A 23,829-nucleotide genomic window follows, 5' to 3' on the forward strand; every position below is an offset into this window, starting at 1 on the left:
TAAAAATTAGAATTTTCAATTCGACCCTTAAAGGATAAGTAAACCTTTAAAATAAGTTTTTCTTGAATTCCAAGAAATGAAGCGATACATGTACACCTGTACGTAGGAAATGAACATTCACTTTCAGGTTCTACGGAAGACTTGGGCCAGTAAACTGGAGCCATGCGAGGAGGGCAAGAAGCTTTAGATAAGGACAGGACCAATCTATGTAATCAGTAATTTGAGTACAGATTTATTAAAGGATAAGTAAACCATTAAATTTGTGTATGTAAAATTGACGTGGGTGCTATTCTAAGAACTTTTGCAATGTACATTCATTATTTATTTTTCTTTAATTCCAAGATATTAAGGGATACATGTGCTGTTAATATGAATGAATTTTGTTACAACAGCGCCACCTGCTGGTCAGTTTCCCACCCGTCTAACCACCAAGTAGTCAAGGAAGTTGTCAGGAGAAAGAAAGAGGCTGCTCTGATGTTCTTCTGCTTAGGGAAAAAAAATAGAAACTTTTCTCAAACCTTTCCTAAGCAGAAGAACATCAGCCTCTTTCTTTCTCCTGACAACTTCCTTGACTACTTGCTGGTCAGACTGGTGGGAAACTGACCAGCAGGTGGCGCTGTTGTAACAAAATTCATTTATATTAACAGTACATGTATCCCTTAATATCTTGGAATTAAAGAAAAATAAATAATGAATGTACATTGCAAAAGTACTTAGAATAGCCCCCTCATCAGTTTTACATTCACGAATTTAATGGTTTACTTATCCTTTAATTAAATCTGCACTTAAATTACTGATTCCATAGATTGGTCCTGTCCTTATCTAAAGCTACTTGCTCTCCTCGCATGGCTCCAGTTTACGTCCCATCTGGCCCAAGTCTTCCCTAGAACCTGAAAGTGAATGTCCATTTCCTACTTACAGGTGTTCCGCCGAGATAGGATTGTCACAATCCAGATATATTTATATTCTGAGCCCTTAATGATATCAATGCACTTTTTTTGCTCATCATTTCAATGTTTTAATTAAACGATGGCCATCAATTCGGTGCCGAGCGGAACATTGAAGCATTGTCTCACCGACGCCTAATTAATATTTAATATTCAACGTACCGTGTGCTGGGGATACAGATAAACTAATTACCCTTCCACGTCGCAGAATTTTTCCAGAATTGCTCAGCTGGATCACAAATTATTTAAATATTCCATTAAATTTCCTGCCTTCAGCCATTAAGGTAGACTTTGGCATATCTGATTATTCTTTCTTTATAAGTCTGCCTCTGTCGCTGCTCCTCTTCTATTCAGATACTTAGTAAATGGATTAACAGGTTTAATTTAAATTCAAATTAGGACTGGAAAGGCTTTGCTCCTGGACGTGCATATTAAATATCAACCAAGAATGGTGGAAATGAAAAAAATGACAACCTTTGACCCAACCAGGGGGGGATGGAAGGTATTTCCTTTTTGTTTGTAAATAAAATTTGCGCGATTCGCCGCCGGCAAATAAATTCCCAAAACGGCCGCGAATAAATTTGCGATACGGCTGCGAAAATTCACCGGCGTCCAAAAGAACGGACGCTGTTTTGCAAATTCGCCAATCACTAAGTGCTAACAATCCCTATTTCTGTAGGGAAATGAAAGGAGCGCAGACCAAATCTGAGATCAGGTTGTGTATTCAAAATGATCAAATATATAACTCACCTGTATTCAAGTACAGGTAAGGGATCTGTTATCCAGAATGCTCGGGACCTGTGAGTTTCCAGATAAGGGGTCTTTGCATAATTTGTATCTTCATGCCTTAAGTCTACTAAAAAATAATTGAAACATTAAATAAACCCAATAGGCTGGTTTTGCTTCCAATAAGGATTAATTATATCTTAGTTGGGATCAAGTACAAGCGACTGTTTTATTATTACACAAAAAAGGAAATCAGTTAAAAAGTTGGATTATTTGGATAAAATGGAGTCTATGGGAGACAGCCTTTCTGTAATTTGGAGCTTTCTGGATAACTGATTTTGGATAACGGATCCTATACCTGTATTCAAAAAAATGTGGATTATTTTGTTAAAATGGAGTCAATGGGAGATGGCTTTTCAGTAATTCGGAGCTTTCTGGATAAAGGGTTTCTGGAAAATGGATCATATACCTGTGTTCGAGAATTCGACACATGTACCAGTCTATACAAACAGATGGGACCAGTTTATTTGAGGCACCAGGTGTATAGATACAATGTCTAAGGCTAAGTCCAGATGTGGCGTTTTTGCGGCCACGTAAATACGCTACTGAAACCCCACCGACCGTCAACATACGTTTTTCATGCGTTTTCAGCACGTACGATTATTTTCCCAACATGCACTTCTCATTGTTCTCAATGTTCTCATTGAATTTGGACATCATATTTAAAATACGCTGCGTATTTATGTGTATTTACGCCTGGCTGTTCTTTTTTTAAAACGCAACGTAAAAACGCCACGTCTGGCCTTGCCCTAAACCTTATAAGAATCCAAGAGATACTAGTATAGTATAATGTCACTGGTATGTGTGTTTGTTTGAATGCAAGTTACAGCTGAATCAGGTTTCCCCACCATATTCCCATCACTGTTCTGCAATAAGAGTGAAACAGGCACTTGAGGACGTGGCACAATAAGAATGAACGGCAGCAACTGATGGAATGTTAATGTGCTGCTCAGTCTCGGATTAAGGGGTAAAAGACTCAGGGTTGTCCTTTCACACAACAGGAGAGGAGACTTTTTAAATATGGAATCCAAGGAACAACGGATGAACTGGCAATACCGACCAGCACGGAACAGTTCACTTGTTTTATTGAAAAAAAGGGACATTGACGGAAAATAATGACGCAAATGAGGTTCATTTTGGGATTGAGTTGATTTGAGTCAAGTGTTAGTAAAGAGGCCGGTGTGTTGATATCGTAGGCGGTAAACTGATCACAAACCGCACTCTCCAGACGCCAGTCACTCCTTGCACCCAAATAGCACAGAAGCGAGGTGCCCGTCCTCTAATATAACTGGACCATGGAAAATGAGCCAACCTTCTGAGGATGTTGTCTTGAAAATGTATAAAAATATTATAAGGTCAAAACACATGGGCCTTAACTGGCCACAGACCAAAGATCCGATCGTACGAATCAACGTACGATCGGACTTTCCCATCTCCCGACCTAAAAAAGCAAATCAGACCGCACTTACTTTTCTGCCCAAATTTAATAATTGGGTGCATGTCTAGTCGCCTATTCACAATGGCTGCTCCAAGGTATACAAATTTCATCCAGTAGACAGCACTCCCTTTTCAATAAAACCGTCTTTATTCTTATTTCGACAGCAACATCGTCCATCTCCCGACCTGCCACTAACCATTCAGATCAAAGTCTTACCATTCCGATCAAATAAAGTAGTTAAAGAACAGATGAGCCGATGTTCTGCCCCTGACAGCAATCGTACGATAGTTATGTCCGACCAAAGCTAGTGACAGTCTCCCACTGAAAATCGTACGATCGGCAATACACGCAGAGATATTATCGGCAGCCGACAGAAATCTTCTAACCTGTCTGATCGACCAAACGACCGATCTCTGCCGGACGAAAAAAATTCCGGGACTCTCCACACCAGCCCGAAGATCGGATCTTTGCGTCTATGGCCAGCTTAAAACACGCCTGATGCGTTTGAGACCTGCTCCGCCCTTACTCAAAAGGACTCCATTAACATTGACGGCCTCCATGAATACAGCACTGTCTGCACTGAGTGGGGCTTTATTCATGAGGACTGGTAGAGGGGAGGCAGGTAGGCATCTGTTGTAACTGATAGAGGCTGAAATAGTTTTATGAGAGTAGTAGTTCTTCAGCTTTGTGGGTCTTGTACAACCTTCCCATTCCTCACAATAAAGGCTATAACATATTCCAGGACACCCTTATCTCCCTCTACAGACCATTATCCATAAATAGCTCTCTCTGCCCTTCTTTTTGGCACTCATGCTGTTCATCATTGTCATCGCAATAACAAGGATTTGTTATACCCATTACATTTTTAATGCTTCTCTTTGCCCTACTTCTTCTCTGCTGTTTGTGGCCCTTCCTGAGCAGCGCTCTCCTCAAATCTATTGTATTCAGCTCACGTGAGAGCCTCCCACCACTTTACATCTGACCTTTGCTCCATTGTTCAAAAATAAGCACTAGATTAATTCCCACTTTAAGTGCCGTATGAATCTATAAGACGTGTTTTTTCCTTGTTTTCAGTCTCACATTAGTGGGATTCAATGTATTCAGTCGGCCTTCAGTCCGAGCGAGTAGATTAAATAGGACTTCTCCCAATAGCAACAACTATTTCTTCCCTTGTTTTACTGACATGCCTGATACATATATGGGGCAAATTCACTAACATTCGTAGTTTCGCCAGGCGCATCTTCGCCGCACTTCGCCACACTTCGCCAGGCGTAGTTTCGCCAGCGCTCCGCAAATTCACTAAAATCCAAAGTTGCGCACAGGGGTAGCGTAAGATTGCGAAGTTGCGCTAGCGTTGATTCGCTTAGTGAAGCGAAGTTACGCTAGCGAAGGCTAATTTGCATACGGCGCCAAATTCAAATTTCAATGGAGGAATACGTATCAGCACTACAAATGCCTAGAAAACCTTCAAAACATCAAATAAAAATTTTATTTTGCCCTACACATGTGCCCACTGTCTAGGTAAGTTGCCATGAGTCAGGAAATGTAGGGGGGGAAGGAGGGGAGCCCCAAATTTTTTTTCGATCTTTTTCAGCCTATCACCCATAATGTAGAAAACACGCCAGCGTTTTTTGGGACTAAGAAAAAATTTTGACTTTTTTTGAAGCAATCCCTATCTACTCTATTGCGCTTCGCTTGGTCTGAGGTGGCGAAGGAAGTCTAGCGTAAAAGGTAGCGTTCAGTACACTGCGCAAGTTAGTCAATTTGGGTAGTTACGTCCGTAGCGAAACTTCGCCAGGCGTAAGGGTGCGAAGTAACAATAGCGAATCTACGCCAGCATTCGTTAGTGAATTTGCGCAGTAACGAAAATGACAAATGCTAGCGAAGTAACGCTAGCGAAGTAACGCTAGCGTTCGGCGCTTAGTGAATTTGCCCCATAGTATGTATATACCAACAGCAACAGAACCTGATTTCAATGTGGAAATAAGTTTAGTATAACCCATTGAGATGGCCACTAAAAGGGCAATTTATTGGCAAATTAAAGAACTCAGATTCAGGAAGATTAGTGGCCCAGCGACAAATCTCCTCTTCTTCGAGGCGACTAATCTCCCCGAACTGCCTCTTGCCGGCTAGAATGTAAATTTCCGGCGGGATGGTACTCGGTTCACTTCGTCTCACGAGGAAACTTCAGGCGACTTCGGAAAACGAATCGATCCGAGTGCCATCCCGCAGGTGATTTACATTTAAGGCAGTTCAGGGAGATTGGTCTCCCGAAGAAGAGGCGATTTATGGCCAGACGAGTAAATCTCCCCGAATCTGAGTGTGTGTCTGTGCCCTTAAGGGATTGTATTCGCCTTAAAAAAGAAGCAGTGGGATAACTACTGTCCTACTTCCACCACTGTAACCCACAAGTACTTTTAGGGGCAGATTTATCAAAAGACGAATTTCGAAATTATGTGAATTTTTTTTAACGCTAATAAAATCTAAGATACTCACAATTCGAATGGGAGGTTATTTATGAAAAAACTTCAACGCTGAATATTTGATCAAATATGAGCGACTTGAAAATTCAAAACGAATTTGAATTGTATTTGTATAAAGTTTTTGTCCGAAAAAAAACTTGTCAGGAAGTCAATTAACATCTACAAATGGTTCAACGGACTTCTGCTATTGACTTGTTCATGAACTCGGCAACATTTAGGTGGCGAATATTCGAATTAGAACTGTTTCCAGGGTCAAGGTGTGATGAATCTCACAATGAAATTTCAATTTGAGTCGGTGATTTAAAATTCAAAATTGTGAGTTTTGACCGAAAATTTTTTTGAAAATTCGAATTTACCATTGGAACCTTCATAAATCTGCCACTTAGGGGCAGATTTATCAAGGGTCGAATTTCGAAGTAGAAAAAACTTTGAAATTCGACCATCGAATAGAATCCTCCGACATTCGATTTCGAAGCCCTGTCGTGGCTTCGGGTCTTTTCGCGGCTCTAGGACTTTAACTTTGGGTCTTTTCACTGCTTCGGCTCTGTTCGTGGCATCAGGACTTTGACGGTTCATCAAGGGGGCCCAGCTTATTCGTAAAGTGCAGCACAGCCAGGCCCCCCTTTAGGCCCCGGGCCGGTACAGATGTACCCCCTGTGCCCCCCGTAATAGTGGCCCTGCCTGTGATCATCCATAAACAACCCACAGTCCCTCTGATAAGTTCTTAGCTGACATTCTTGTACAAACTTGGAACCCAGTAGTGAAGGTCCTACTGATGGAGAGTGTGGATCCGTTCATCTATATAATGTATCTCACATTTATAAACGGCGCGGAGCAAAACCGTAGCCACAGAAATCACAGCTTATAAACCTTGGTTTTACTGCAAATTGTCCATATTCAGATTTGATTTCTATTCAGTTTCAATCTCCTAAGAAATTAAAAAAAGAGAATCGGATCTGTAGTTAATAGCCGTTAAGTACAGGTATAGGATCCCTTATCCGGAAACCCGATATCCAGAAAGCTCCGAATTATGGAATGGCTGTCTCCCATAGACTCCATTTTATCCAAATAATCCAAATTTTTAAAAATGATTTCCCTTTTCTCTATAATAATAAAACAGTAACTTGTACTTGATCCCAACTAAGATATAATTAATCCTTATTGGAAGCAAAACCAGCCTATTGGGTTTATTTAATGTTTACATGATTTTCTAGTAGACTTAAGGCATGAAGACCCAAATTACGGAAAGATCCATTATCCGGAAAACCCCAGGTCCTGAGCATTCTGGATAACAGGTCCCATACCTGTACAATAGTTATTAGATATTCTTAGGATTTCACTTTCTTCATTTATTTTCTTCTTTTTTGTTTTTCAAGCAAAATTTCAGAGCTCATTATATCCGCATCTTTATTATCGCCATTCTCGTTCACAAAGCGAGACCGTATTGTAAGTGCTCCCATTATCCATTTCGATTGCATTCGTTCTCATTTAATCATGATTTTAATGTTCCTTGTATTATACCGATTACAGAAAACTGCCGTTGGCTTATAAATGGAATATTGGCTTTTTTTTTGTGCGCAGTTGTATATTCCTCCTTTGTCTTTCTGATACTGCTCTATATGTATTTTTTCTTCATATGAAATTCATGGGAAGAATGAACTAATTGGGTTTCAACAAACCAGAGGACTGAACTTTTAATCAACGGTGGAATCAGAATAGAAATTGGAACCCAACTGTAACTGCTGACGCGCGTCCTGTGGTTTAGTCCTTTTTAACCAAGTTCTGTTTAAAAAAAAAACCTTAGTTTTCTACTTTCTGCTTGAGTCCCGGGTGACAGATAGGGAAGTGTTCAGAGAATGAATAATTTTTATAAACAGCTTTATCATCTTCCCATAATTTCTCCACCAACATCCTACCCATGGAGACGCCATCCAGTAACATATTCTGATTATGAAACAAAGGCCCTACACTAGTGATGTGCAGATCAACAAAAATTCGACCCCCACCTGATCCGAACCTACACCCGCCCGACCCACGACTGCCTGCCCCCGGCTTCCAACATCCATTTATAGACCCAGAGGGGGGGTAGTCCATGGGGTCGCAGCCCCAGAGGGACTCACACACAACCTAATCTGACCAGTCTTGGGGACCAACATACATTGTCTTTGGGTGAGCCAAATTAATATGGGACCTGTTATCCAGAATGATCGGGACCTGGGGTTCTGAATAATAGATCTTTCCATAATTTGGATCTTTATACCTTAACTCTAGTAGAAAATCATATAAACATTAAGGGGTTATTTATCAAGCTACGAATATCCAAAATTAGAATAATTTGTAGTTTTCAGATTTAAAATTTCTTTTAAAATTTTTCAGAATTTATTAAAGTCTGACGGTCTGAAAAGTCCGACTACGAAAATCTGGCATCTCAAAGCTCTCGAGGTCCTGTATATGTCAATGGGTAGGTGTCTGAACTGCTGTCCGTACCAATATCCCAAGCTTTCGGGGATTTTGGACCAAAAAGTCAGAAGACTCAAAAAAATGGAAATGCCTGAAAAATTTGCACTTTTCCAGCAAAGCTCCGAAGTTATCAGATTTTTGACCAAACCTATTTTTTCGGACTTGTTTTTGTGGCAGTCGGAGTTGCTCGGTTTTCGAACTTAGAAATATTTAGAAAAATTCGGTCCTTGATTAATAACCCCTTAAATAAACCCAATAGGCTGGTTTTGCCTCCAATAAGGATTAATTATATCTTAGTTGGGATCAAGTACCAGCTACTGTTTTATTATTACAGAGAAAAAGGAAATCATTATTAAAAAATCTATGGGAGTTTATGAGAGACAGCCTTTCCATAATTCGGAGCATTCTGGATAACAGGTTTCCTGAATAATGAATCTCATACCTGTACATTTATTTCTTGGACCAGAGAGTGGGGTGTGGTAGATGGTGGAAGCAGTTGACTAGCTAGTAGTGATGGGCGAATTTGCCTCGTTTCGGTTCGCCATAATTTCCCACGAAAGGCGCGAAACGCCCTTATTAAAGTCAATGGGCATCTGAATAATTCTGATGTGCAACAGTTTTTATGTGCGCAACTATTCTGCCGTGCGTCCAATTTTTTTTGATGCTGCAAATTTTCGCCGGCGATTTTTTGCCGCAGTTTCCCGAATTTATTCGCCAGCGCCAAAACTCAGAAATTCGCAGCAAATTCGCGCCTGCCAAATTTATTCGCCCATCACTACTGGCTAGTTATAGAAAAGTTAGTACCAGCCTTCAGGTTCAACATTATTCTTTTCCTATAACCCTATGAACCAACGTGGTGACTAAGCGCATAAAATTAGGTTGATTTTGTTTCCAATAAGGATTAATTATATCTTAGTTGGGATCAAGTACAAGCGACTGTTTTATTATCACACAGAAAATTTTGGATAAAATGGAGTTTATGTGAGATGGACTTTCTGTAATGCTGAACTTTCTGGGTAATGGGTTTCCGGATAACAGATCCCATACCGGATAACAGATCTCTCATACAGTTCATTTTTTATCGGTATGTGTATAAATGTGCACTGGTATTTGGAGGGCTTGAGCTCTTGTCTTTTTCCAACCCAAATTAACTGTGTAACTATGCAGAACTGAAGTAGGTTGAGGGTGAAATCAAAGGTTCTGAGCTAAAACTACTCACAAAAGTCCATTTCAGTAAATATGATAAACCGCAACTTCCAGTGGCATAAACATAATCTTCAGAGGGGCCCAGAGCACTCCTATCCCCGTCCTCCACTTCCCACATGGGGGTAAATTTAGTAAGCGGTGAAAATTCGCCACCAACGGCTTCACACCCATTGCAACACTTCGCCAGGTGAAAATTCGCTCAGACAACGCTAATTTAATAAAATGTGAAGTTGCAACCAGGGCGCCAAACGCTGCGAGCGAATCAAAGTGAAGATTCGCTAGCGTTCAATTCTGCCTAGGTTAGAGGTCTTCGCTCAGGCTAATTTGCATATGGCGGGAAATTTAAAGCTGAATGGACTTATCTGTTGCAGCAAATACATTACACTACACAAGTCCAGGGGAACCTTAAAGGGATACTGTCATGGGAAAACATGTTTTTTTATAATAGTGCTGCTCCAGCAGAATTCTGCACTGAAATCCATTTCTCAAAAGAGCAAACAGATTTTTTTATATTTAATTTTGAAATCTGTCACATGATTGGGAGCAGCTGGGAAACTGACAATATGTCTAGCCCCATGTCAGATTTCAAAATTAAATATAAAAAAAAATCTGTTTGCTCTTTTGAGAAATGGATTTCAGTGCAGAATTCTGCTGGAGCAGCACTATTAACTGATGCGTTTTGAAAAAACACGTTTTCCCATGACAGTATACCTGAAAACGGTAACGCTGGCGAATATTCGCCAGCGTTAGTCACTTCGCCCTTTAGTAAATCTGCCCCATGGAGTCTGCCCACTCACTGCCCAAACTCCACCCACTCCCTGCCTGGACTCCACCTGCTGCAGGTAAGAGAGCACCTGGGGAAGGGGGTTATTGTTGGCTATAGAGGAGCTTCCTCATTAGTTACGCCACTGGCAGCTGCCGTATCAGTTTACATAATATAAAGACATTATTTTTAGCTGACCTTATTAAAGCAAAGTATGCAAGAGGAAATAATGAGACGTTTCTACCTGACAGCCTTCACTTACAGTAGAACTTTGCTTGAACAGGGGGATCATGAGATGTTCCAGGTGTCAGAGGGAAGTAACAAGATGGTTCTGAAACAAAATCTCCAGCCAATTTTTGCCGGGACAACAGCCAAGTCTCTTTAAAAGAATTCTGTTCCCTGTTGTTCTGGCAAAAAAACTCAGTTTAACACTTCTGACATCCCTGGAAATGACAGTTTTCTAGACTGTACAGATAGGGGCCCAGGAATATGCCAAAGAATACATGTGATTTCGACAGTCTCGCCGGACACTTTTGGCTTCTGTAAAATTATTCTACTTTAAAGGGGTTATTTACTAAAGTCCGAATTCAAAAAACTTGAAACATTCTAGTTTTTTTAACTATAAAATCCAAATTTTAAGTGGAAAATTTTTCGAGATTTATTATAATCCGAAGATGGAATCCAAAAATACGCCATCAGACCTGCCAATGTTGTACAGGTATGGGACCTGTTATTCAGAATGCTTGGGACCTGGAGTCTTCCAAATAATTGATCTTTCTGTCATTTGGATCTTAATACATTAAGGGGCAGATTTATCAAGGGTCGAATTTTGAGTTTATGGGAGTTTCTAAAAACTCCCATCAACTCCCAGAAACTTTAAATTCTAAAGAAATACAGACCAATCGAAATTTATTAAAATAAATTCTTTTTTTTTTATATTCAGGTGAATAGAATCGACCTGCAAACGTAAATCAAATTCAATCTAATTTGATTCAAGTTTTTTCAAAAAACAAAATTCGATTTTCAAAAGTCCACCAAATTACTTCAAATTGGTTGTAGGACGTCTCCCATAGGCTTGAATTCTTAAAGAGACAGTACATTATAAATTTCAAAATAAGAATTTTGAATTTTCTTTTTAAATCAAATCGAATTTGGTCTACTCCCTAGTCAAATTACACAAAAATAAACTTGGAATTCAAATTTAAAAATTAAAATGTTCAATTCGATCCTTGATAAATCTTCCCCTAAGTCTACAAGAAAATTGTATAAACATTAAATAAACCCAATAGGCTGGTTTTGCCTCCAATAAGGATTAATTATATCTTAGTTGGGATCAAGTACAAGCGACTGTTTTATAATTACACAGAAAAAGGAAATAATTTTTTAAAATTTGTATTATTTGGATAAAATGGTGTCTATGGGAAATGGCCTTTCCGTAATTTGGAGCTTTCTGGATAATGGGTTTCTGGACAACCTGTAATCAATGGGAGAGGTCCCCATCCTATTTGGAAGTTTTTGTGGTGTGCGCTAGAATAAGCCCAGCTTTTCGGGCAAAAATCCAAAAAAAAAAAAATCAAACTTTTCATGAAAAAAGTCTGATAAAATCAAGCGGTTCGGGAAAAAAACTGAAAAAACTTACAATTCGAATTTTTGCTAGAATTTATAGAGTTTTTTCGAATCCGCTTAAATTGTGCTTTTTTAAAAATAAATAAGGTTCAATCGTGGATTTTAGTTTGGTCTGACTTTTTTTAATTTAAATACTCAAAATTCAGATTTTGATAAATAAGGCCCTAAATGTTGTTTTTGGCACTGCTGGCTCCATATTTAATACATTGAACTGAATTATATCCCAGATGTAAATAGGACTTTGCTTTGTATATTGTTTTAACCCGCCTGTGGCACATGTGAATGGCACCAATGAATTATAAATTTATGATGAATGAGCGTTACAATTAAATATAAAAAACACTCTCTTCCTGCCTTATCCTAAGTATTAAGTGCAGGTGGCTAGAGGGAAGCTTCAATAAATTTTCCGAAGATAAATAGCATAAAGAAAAATGAATAGGGATGCAGAAATAAGACATTCTAATAAAATATTCCCATCCATTTCTGTAGAAAATCAGAGATGCATTTTCTTCCAATTATTTTTTTTTAAATGGACAAAATATATTTTATAGATATATATATTTTAGTGCACTATGTTATGCCAATAAGCCAAGGATAACACATGTAGGTATTCTGGGATGGAATTAATTACCATTTTTCCATTTTAATTCATTAACATTGCAGTTTACAATAGCAGGTATATGCACATTGTAGTCTGCATTCACTGGCATGTAAACATTCATGGTAAGTGCACATTGTAGTCTTATAGAATTGATATGTGCGCATTGTAGCCTGTAATAACTGGTATGTGCACATTGTAGCCTTTAATAACTGGCATGTGCAGAGTGTGGTCTGGAATAAATGGGATGTGCACATTGTAGTCTGGATTAAATGGGATCTGCACATTGTAGTTTCCAATAAATGGGATGTGCACATTATAGTCTCCAATAAATGGGATGTGCACATTGTAGTCTGGATTAAATGGGATCTGCACATTGTAGTTTCCAATAAATGGAAAGTGCACATTGTAGTCTGGATTAAATGGGATGTGCACATTATAGTCTCCAATAAATGGGATGTGCACATTATAGTCTCTGATAAATGGGATGTGCACATTGTAGTCTGGATAAATGGGATGTGCACATTATAGTCTCCAATAAATGGGATGTGCACATTATAGTCTCTGATAAATGGGATGTGCACATTGTAGTCTGGATAAATGGGATGTGCACATTATAGTCTCCAATAAATGGGATGTGCACATTATAGTCTCCAATAAATGGGATGTGCACATTGTAGTCTGGATTAAATGGGATGTGCACATTATAGTCTCCAATAAATGGGATGTGCACATTGTAGTCTGGATTAAATGGGATGTGCACATTGTAGTCTCCAATAAATGGGATGTGCACATTGTAGTCTGGATTAAATGGGATGTGCACATTATAGTCTCCAATAAATGGGATGTGCACATTGTAGTCTGGATTAAATGGGATGTGCACATTATAGTCTCCAATAAATGGGATGTGCACATTATAGTCTCCAATAAATGGGATGTGCACATTATAGTCTCCAATAAATGGGATGTGCACATTATAGTCTCCAATAAATGGGATGTGCACATTATAGTCTCCAATAAATGGGATGTGCACATTGTAGTCTGGATTAAATGGGATGTGCACATTGTAGTCTCCAATAAATGGGATGTGCACATTGTAGTCTGGATTAAATGGGATGTGCACATTATAGTCTCCAATAAATGGGATGTGCACATTGTAGTCTGGATTAAATGGGATGTGCACATTATAGTCTCCAATAAATGGGATGTGCACATTATAGTCTCCAATAAATGGGATGTGCACATTGTAGTCTGGATTAAATGGGATCTGCACATTGTAGTTTCCAATAAATGGGATGTGCACATTATAGTCTCCAATAAATGGGATGTGCACATTGTAGTCTGGATTAAATGGGATCTGCACATTGTAGTTTCCAATAAATGGAAAGTGCACATTGTAGTCTGGATTAAATGGGATGTGCACATTATAGTCTCCAATAAATGGGATGTGCACATTATAGTCTCTGATAAATGGGATGTGCACATTGTAGTCTGGATAAATGGGATGTGCACATTATAGTCTCCAATAAATGGGATGTGCACATTATAGTCTCTGATAAATGGGATGTGCACATTGTAGTCTGGATAAATGGGATGTGCACATTATAGTCTCCAATAAATGGGATGTGCACATTATAGTCTCCAATAAATGGGATGTGCACATTGTAGTCTGGATTAAATGGGATGTGCACATTATAGTCTCCAATAAATGGGATGTGCACATTGTAGTCTGGATTAAATGGGATGTGCACATTGTAGTCTCCAATAAATGGGATGTGCACATTGTAGTCTGGATTAAATGGGATGTGCACATTATAGTCTCCAATAAATGGGATGTGCACATTGTAGTCTGGATTAAATGGGATGTGCACATTATAGTCTCCAATAAATGGGATGTGCACATTATAGTCTCCAATAAATGGGATGTGCACATTATAGTCTCCAATAAATGGGATGTGCACATTATAGTCTCCAATAAATGGGATGTGCACATTATAGTCTCCAATAAATGGGATGTGCACATTGTAGTCTGGATTAAATGGGATGTGCACATTGTAGTCTCCAATAAATGGGATGTGCACATTGTAGTCTGGATTAAATGGGATGTGCACATTATAGTCTCCAATAAATGGGATGTGCACATTGTAGTCTGGATTAAATGGGATGTGCACATTATAGTCTCCAATAAATGGGATGTGCACATTATAGTCTCCAATAAATGGGATGTGCACATTGTAGTCTGGATTAAATGGGATCTGCACATTGTAGTTTCCAATAAATGGGATGTGCACATTGTAGGCTGGAATTATTGGTATGTGCACATTGTAGTCTGGAATAGATAAAATGTGAACATTAATGTCTGGAATAAATTGTATCTGCACATTGTAGTCTGGAATACAGGGCTGCCATCAGGGGGGTAAAGGGGGTACTGTTGTGCTCAGGCCAGAGTAATTCTGCATTGGAATGGGCTCCGGCTGCGCTACGAAATTCATAAAATGTATGTAATGTTCCCACAAACTGCCCAGAGGAATTAACGTAACTCTCATAGAATATACAGAACTTGTGTATCAAACAAAGAACCGTAACATCAGTAATTCACGTTATAATTCTCCTTCTAAAGGAATAGACAGGAGCAAACTCCACTGACCACCAATGAAGTTTAAAACTTAAGATAAGTTACACTGACCCCCAATAAACCGACTGACTGATTGCCATTTAATTAACTATATTTACTAATTATACAGACTACTACCACTGAAAATCATTTGGCCCCCTAAACTTTTACAATTTACATAAGTTATGCAAACACTTATGTTAATTAAAGGGATACTGTCATGGTAAAAAAAATTTTTTAAAAACACACATCAGTTAATAGTGCTGCACCAGCAGAATTCTACAGTGAAATCTGTTTCTCAAAAGAGCAAACACATCTTTTTATATTTAATTTTGAAATCTGACATGGGGCTAGACATATTGTCTGTTTCCCAGGTGCCCCCAGTCATGTGACTTATGCTGTGATAAACTTCAGTCACTCTTTACTGCGGTACTGCAAGTCGGAGTGATGTCCCCCTCCGACCCCCCAACCTGCAGCCTAACACCAGAACAATGGGAAGGTAACCACATAGCAGCTCCCTAACACAAGATAACAGCTGCCTGGTAGATCTAAGAACAACACTCAATAGTAAAATCCAGGTCCCACTGAGACACATTCAGTTACATTGAGTAGGAGAAACAACAGCCTGCCAGAAAGCAGTTCCATTCTAAAGTGCTGGCTCTTTCTGAAAGCACATGACCAGGCAAAATGACCTGAGATTTACCTACATACCAATATTACAACTAAATACACTTGTTGGTTCAGGAATGACATTTTATATATGGTGGGAAAAAAACATCCCACCCTTTGTCCTAGCAAAACCTGCAAGTTGACCATTTATTTAGCAAATTGATCACTTGTGTAGCAAACATTTCATACTACATGCTTGTGTCCATGGGGACTCATGGACATTTTTGGGCTTTTCGCCACCTGAGACGGCCTCCCCCCCAACCACCCACCTCTTACATTTCTCTAGCGCCGGAGTGAGGGGAGGGGGCTCAATTTCACTATCTGCACTAGAAGAGCCCAAATTTTGATTTAAAAATCTGAATTTTGCCTCTTTAAGCTACCAGGAGCGACTTTTTGCCGCCACTGATAACCTGCAGGCTGCGCCCCTGTGGAAACCCCATATACATAACTTGTAGAGGGCCCCCTAATTTCTGATGGTGGCCGTGCTGAAATATATAATGTATACATTATAGTCTGCACATTAATGTCTGGAATAAAGGGTATTTGCACTCTGTACTGTAAGTGGGGTCAGAGTCATTAATGGCTTTCTGATATCAGAAGTATTTGGTCATGTCTGTTACTAAAATGTAAAATATAAATCATTGCTAGCGGTGAGGGAAACAGAAAGAAAGAGTTAAGTCCTGTACCTAAGAGCGATGCCTTAAAGAAGCGTAACAGAGATATTTTCTATGCAGTTACACCACTGTTTTCCTCTGCCGGTGTTATTATATCTTGTCATTTAAATGTTTGCAGTAAGTCTGTGCCTATTCTGAAAGAGATTTCTGTTCTGTTTTGCCATCTGTATTATCATTTTGGCCCATGGTCCAGGTGGAATTTAGTGAATCTGAATGTATGTGAAATGAATTTTCCCTCTGCCCAGAACAGAACTGCCAAACTTCTGTCATTTTGAAGACTGCAGAGTTCATTAATATAACATTAATTAATGTGTTCCATATAGATTCTCAGTATTCGTATTCTCACCACTACTTGGGGTTTGTACATAAATTCCCTCCTTTTTGTGTTTTGTACAGAATCAGGGGATCAAGAGGTACACACACTGGCCTCTTCCCAGAAATGCACAACACAAAAAAGATGCAATGATACCCTGAAAGTTGCAAGGGGGCAGTCATGTAACTACCCTCTTCTATGCCCTGGTGCAGGATGTGCACCCGGGCCCTCTCCAGATGTGCGGTTTCCTTACCGTGTTTGCTGCAGCGTGATCTCCGGCAGGCCCTGAGGGGGAGTGGGCCCAGGTGTAATTGCACCCCTGCACCTCCGGTAGTTACACCACTACAAAGTGGTGTGCCTAGGTTTACTGAGGTGGTCAAGACACATTGAGGGTCATTATTGACCCAAGTGGGTGCAAATGCAGGAGCATTAAGGGGTGCAGGAGCCCTAAGGGATGCTAGAGCCCTAAGGGGTGCAAGAACACTAAGGGGTGCAGGAATACTAAGGGATGCAAGAGCAATTAGGGGTGCAGGAACACTAAGGGATGCAGGAACACTAAGGGGTGCAAGAGCACTAAGGGGTGCAGGAGCACAAAGGGGTGCATAAGCACTAAGGTATGCAAGAGCAAGAGCAAGACTCTAAGTGCTCATTCTGGGAGTATGGCTTCATAGTCCTTAGTCTGGGAGCACAAAGTACTGTGGCCATTTGCAGACAGATTAACACAGCGTGCAAAGTGCAAAAAAAAATGTGTTTAGCATTGCAGATGAGCCCTGTGATGTTTCGAAACTGATGTGATGAAACTAAAGAAAGCAATCTGCTCTGAAAGTTCAACGAGGTGCTCTAGACACCATCCAAGAACCATCATAGAACCAGGAAAGTTGTTATGTCCCATTCCATCATTCATTGATCCAACCATCCAACAAAGTGAGACCCATGTGAGGAACAGGATATTTTTGATGTTTGATCCAATTCCCTACGTCTATAGCACCTCAATGTACCTGAGATCTCCCCTTTGCAACGTTTAAGAAACCAACATTGCATTTAAACATTAAATAAACCCAAAAGGCTGGTGTTTATTTCCAATAAGCATTACATATATCTTGTGATGGCCATACACTATAACATGTGCTCATTTGGTGAGGCCACCAAACAAGCGGATCTTTCCCCAATAGGCTCACCAAAGGCAGGGTGGTATCCGACGAATCCGACCGTTCAGCCCTAGGGCCACACGATCGGATTACAGCAATGGAAATGGGTAGCAACACAATGAGGACAGCATTTACTAGCCAATGTGGTCCTCAATTGCAAAAGAAAATCAAACCTGCCCAAGGATGAATGGGAATATACTGTAAAAATAATTTCAACAACTACATAAGGTCCCAACTGGACATTTCCAGTTGAGCTTTCAAGAACATCTAGTAGAGCCTTCAGAATGGGGTCTCCATCCATGACCTTGGCATCCCAAGGTAGGAAGGTCACCCCCACATATTGGCAACCTCATGAAGGATAGAACATTTATTACAGGGAGGTAGGCAAGATAACTGTGAGTTAGCTCCTTTTTCATAGTGTCCTTTGAAATATTGAAGAAGAAGAAGGCTTCTAGGGAGCACTGCATTGTGTTAGTTTGAAATGATGTAAAGAGTAGAAGGAGGTTTGAATGATCCCACTTCTTTTGTCACATCTGCTGACCAGTAGAAGACAAAATTGTGACCCTCTCTCTCAGCTGGGCCATCGTGAGGTTGTGGAGGAACCACAACTGCTGACAACTCCTATGACTCTACTATGAAAGAAGTTTCTATCCACTTTAGTTACCTTGTTCACTCGGGTCCCTGTTCCTCAACTTTTCTAAGGTGCTGGGTACCTCAGGGCTCAAAGCTTGGTACTTGTTAACAGGTGGAAACAAAAGAGAAAGCTCCCTCTCCTTATATACGGTAAATAAACTATGAACAGGAACTTGTCATAAAACCCCAGGCCAGTGGGGAATACAGGTAGGGGATCCGTTATCTGGAAACCCGTTATCCAGAAAGCTCTGAATTATGGAAAGGCTGTGTTCGATAGACTTCATTTTATCCAAATAATACAATTTTTTTTTAAAAAAAAATGATTTCCCTTTTCTGTGTAATAATAAAACAGTCGCTTGTATTTGATCCCAACTAAGATATAATTAATCCTTATTGGAAGCAAAACCAGCCTATTGGGTTTATTTAATGTTTATATGATTTTCTAGTAGACTTAAGGTACAAAGATCCAAGTTACGGAAAGATCCGTTATCGAGAAAACCCCAGGAACCAAGCATTCTGGATAACAGGTCCCATACCTGTACCTCCCTCCCACAGGGCATACAGTAGGCTGCTTAGGCAGTTGAAGGAATTCACCCTTTGGAGCCCCTACAAGTATATTTTTTAATGGGGTTATCATAAATGATGTATGCACTGGTCAAAGTATTAATGACGCATTCAATCTATATTCAACATTGAATTCCTGACATTTGTAATGGAGATTTACCTTCTTTTACGGTAAATCTCCAGAACCTGTATGGGACCTGTTATCCCGAAACCCATTATCCAGGAAGCTCTGAATTATAAACTCCATTTTATCCAAATAATCCAATTTTTTTAAAATGATTTCCCTTTTCTCTGTAATAATAAAACAGTATCTTGTACTTGATCACAACTAAGATATAACCAATCCTTATTGGAAGCAAAACTATTGGGTTTATTTAATGTTTACATGATTTTCTAGTAGATTTAAGGTATGAAGATCCAAATTACAGAAAGATCCCTTATCCAAAAAAACCCAGGTCCCAGGCATTCTGGATAACAGGTCCCATTCCTGTACCTCTATTACACATAGCTTCATGCCACAGTTCATAGGTAGTTCACCTTTAATTTTATGCTCAAGAATCTTGAAGGGGTTGTTCACCTTTAAGTTGACTTTTAGAATGTTACAGAATGTCCTATTCCTAGCAACTCTGCTATTAGTCTCTACTTTTTTTAAAATTATTAATAATATTTATAATTATTATTTTTAATTATTTGTCTACGTCTTCTGCATCTTCCCAGCCTTCAGAAGACCATTTGCAATATCAATATCTACATCCTACTAAAGGTTAATTTAAAGGTGGACCACTCCATTAATACACTGGCTATTTAATTATTAATATGTCTATCTCAATGTTTGTTTGCACCACTTTATAAACCCCTGTGAATATCAGATAAGAGAAATCTGCACAAGATAGGGAATTCTCACAGAATGTGGCAACCATCAGCTCTTTAAAATCCATTCCCTATTTATACCACATAATACAGAAATAATAACCATTATTACAGCTGTGCTTTTACACTGCAGTAATAGTTTTTACTGTCATTTAAAAAAACATTGAGACACCATTCACCGCCCCAAAGAGTGTATAATTATCCCAGGTGACTATATAAACCAAACTAAAATTTGGTCTAAAATAAATTAAACTAAAATGAAAAAGTCAAACCTAGTAATGGCTTTAAAAATAATCAAATCCAATGTTTTCCTTAAATAATTCCTTTTATTCTACTATTCCTTTATTGTGTTATCTGTGTTAGGGGAATCTTGAATCCAGCTTGGAGTACAATTAGCTATGAGCCAAATGTCGCTGCTGAATTCCTCGAGCGACAGTTTGGAGTTTATCGGAGCTGGCGGCCAGCATATGCATATGGAAAGCTCATTACAATGCTCTCTAGGGTGGCATCATTAATCTGCCTTATACCTGGATCCATTATATTAAAATGCTGCATCCACAATGGAGGAACGAAAGACAGGTGACAGCAGAGAGAGAGAGATGAACTGATGAGAATAGGGCAATGCACTTGGGCACTTAGAGCTGATATTGTAATTAAAACAAGAAATAGCATAGGGTTCTCCATCAGTGGAAAACAATGAATATCCCCCCTACCTCTGTCTTGAATGGAAACTGGCAAAGACATGTGCTTTTTAACCAGTCACCCATAGTGACAGTTTTCATGATAGGCAACACAGAGGGATATTGATATTGTTTACATTCAGGAGGAATCAAACACGTCTGAGAGTTATGGAGTTCTCTTCTGGCAAACTGTGGATTTCACCCTTAGTAGGAGTAAAAATGAGTATGTTGAAGATGAAGAAACCTAACCAGCTTTGTAGGTAGCTTTGCATCTTTGTCTGCACAGTTCCTATTGACTGCCAGTGGGATAATTGCAACTGTCGTTCAACAACAGGTTCAACCCACAGGTTAAACATTGCTGTGTTGTGGTTAGTGGCGCAATGAAAGAGCCTAAGGTCTTGGGTACAGTCTTACTACTACATCAAAAGGAGGTCCTTTAGTGGGTTTCCTACCATTACATGCTTTGAACAGACCAAAAGTTCACAAGCAGCTTGATATCACGCCCATGCACCAAAGAATTCCCAAGAATGTCAAGGCAACTTCTTCAAAAAGTCCAAAAGATAAACATTCAATGAGCAGCGAGATCTTCAAACAGAGGAAGCGAAACCAACCGAGAGTGTAGTAAACAATAAACCAACAGCGTGAAGGTGTCTATTTAGTAATCTATAAACCTACTACTGTGCCCATTCCAAATAAAGTGGCTAATATAGGGTACTCTTGTAAAGGTAATGGTTTCTTGCAGAACATCCATTAGAAACAGTGTCCATAAAATTCCATTTTCCATGCGACTCACTTCAGCCAATGCACATAGATACAGAATAAACCAGATACGGTGTGTAACTGTTTAGTAATGATACAAACAATAACAGTAGCACATCAAACTCACAAGACAACTTACATGGCACCGTGTTAACTCCCTTCCAAGGACTCCCTATGAAAAACTCCTCAGTAGATATAGTCCTTGAGTTGTCAGTACTAGGCTCTACTAGCCTTTTGTGAACTTTGGACAAATGGTGTAGCAATTTGGTCCAGGGGTGCTTCGCCAATGAGGCGAGTTGAGGCTGTCGCCTCAGGCGGCAGCGCCCCAATAGGTACCAGGGGCGACAAAAATGCTGCCCCTGGTACTTTAAGAGCGAATTTCCAGGGGAGGGGGGGCAGCAGCAACTGCTGCTGCATTAGGTGGGGAAGGGCCCAGGATCACCCCTGATTTGGTCTCAACAAATAGGATCTCTCAGCCTTTTGCAATGGAGCTTATAATCTAAGGTCCCTGTCATTCACCCAACACAGTCACTAGGGTTGATCTCATCAGGAGCCCATTAAACTGTCTGTATGTTTTTGTAGTACATAGAGGAAAGCCACAAAAATGCAGAAGAACATACTGTACATGATCCTCTAAGAAATGGGGACCCCAGCACTGCAAGGTAGACCTGCTGACCCCAATACAATGCAAAAATATCTCATTTTACTTGAAGTAAACGCAACTTAGAAATGAAATAAACCAGACCAGATGACACTAAAAAAGTTCCAGCACCCAATGCTAATAATTCATCTCAACATTCTAATCAAGCTGGAATTCCTTCTCATCGGTTTTGGAAAAACTCATCTATTTTGCGTGAGCCAAGGCCAGTGGATTTCATTAAGTGAGGGATGAACGGGATATTAAATGCGTATGAATATCTAGTCTCTTGTATCACAGAATTCCATCACTGTTATTAGAACGCATTTGATAGGCGACAATATTCTATTCATTTCTTGCAATAATAAAACATCAGTTGGGTTTTCATATCCACATACATTAATTTCCATCTACAGTACACTTATCTCAAAATATCTCAAAATTATGAAAAAATCCCCCCCAAAGAAAATCTGTATTTTTATCTAGATTAGTGACATTCTTTTTAGCCGGCAGTACCAAAAGAAACCATAAGACTCAGAAATAGAAGGGGAATTTAACATAGATGTCTCTGGAGAAGATCTCAGGTTGTGCAAACAATATAGCAGCTACAGAAAGACAATTTTTGACGGGGGAGGACTGTGAGGTACTTGTTGATAATATTTGTGGTTGTAGCAAGTAATGCCAGTCAGCAGCAGGAAGGGCAAGATACTGTTATGTATTAAAAGAGATATTGTTTCATGGGAGGGGAGAGTCATATTCCCACTACAAAGCACTGGAAAGATTCTATTTAGATGTTATAGAGCAGTTTTGAGACCCAGTGCTCAAAAGAGATGTTACTGAGAAAGAGGGAATCCAAAGAATATCAAGTAAGCTGATAAAGAGTAAGGGTGGCCTCACTTATGAATGGCTGGCCAAGTTAGGATTGTTTACACCAAGAGAAAACTTAATTTAGTGAGGATTAAATTCCTAATTATAAACATAACAGGGCCATATAATCAGGGTTGGACTAGCCTACCAGATACTGGGACATGCCTTGGTGGCCCTGATCTTGGTGGGGTGGACCCATCCCAGTTTCTGGAGCACAGAAGGTCTATGTTTTTTCAGGTTATACTTGTGTTTTCCAAAACCCTACTCATGAAACTATGTTTGAAAGACTCGGTGGGCTCAGGGAAAAGACAGATACCAAATCTATTGGCAAAAATAAGAGAATCTGGATTATCTAGGGCTGGAAGGATGAGTTTCTCAGGGCAAATGTGCCAAAATATGAATATGGGAGCAAGAGTTTGCACATGGTGGTAAGTCCTTGACATCAGGTTCTCTGGTGGGTCATAAGTACCCAAGTTTGACACTGCAATATCATAAAAATATCAATATCATCATCAATATCATAAACTCTGTTGCCTTATCTACCAGTTGGTCCTTCCAGTAGACAGAAAGGAGAAAGAAGCTTCTATATTAAGCTGTGAACAGGGTTTGTTGTAGAAGTCTCTCACTGAAGTGGTTGTACTAGAAGGTTGTACCCTCCAAGAACGTTTTTAGAAAGTAAGAAACACAACTCAGTACAAAGTTGAACAATCGACTGAGGGTCTGATTGCTCTTATGGAATAGGAATGTAGGAATAATATTTTGGCTTCTAATGTTTTTTTATAGTTTCCTGGATCAAATTGTTACAAAGGTTTCACTTGGGCAAAAGGCTGAACTTGATGGTTGTATGGCTTTGACTACTATGTAACTATGTGATTTGATATTAAAAAGAGGATTAAAATAATAACATTGAATATACAGTATTATATTATACAGTTCCCTGCTAGTTGGAAACCATTAGACCTGCTCTAACACATCTTTTATTCATAATTTAGAGAGTTGTCAGGTGAGATTCCAGCAATGGTTGGGGTTAAACTTATCTGCACCTTTTCCCCAATCAGCAACAGGAGAAACCTTTTTGTGGTCCTGCTTTGCTC

This window comes from Xenopus laevis, chromosome 6S, assembly GCF_017654675.1.
Source record: "Xenopus laevis strain J_2021 chromosome 6S, Xenopus_laevis_v10.1, whole genome shotgun sequence".
Classification (NCBI taxonomy): Eukaryota; Metazoa; Chordata; class Amphibia; order Anura; family Pipidae; genus Xenopus; species Xenopus laevis.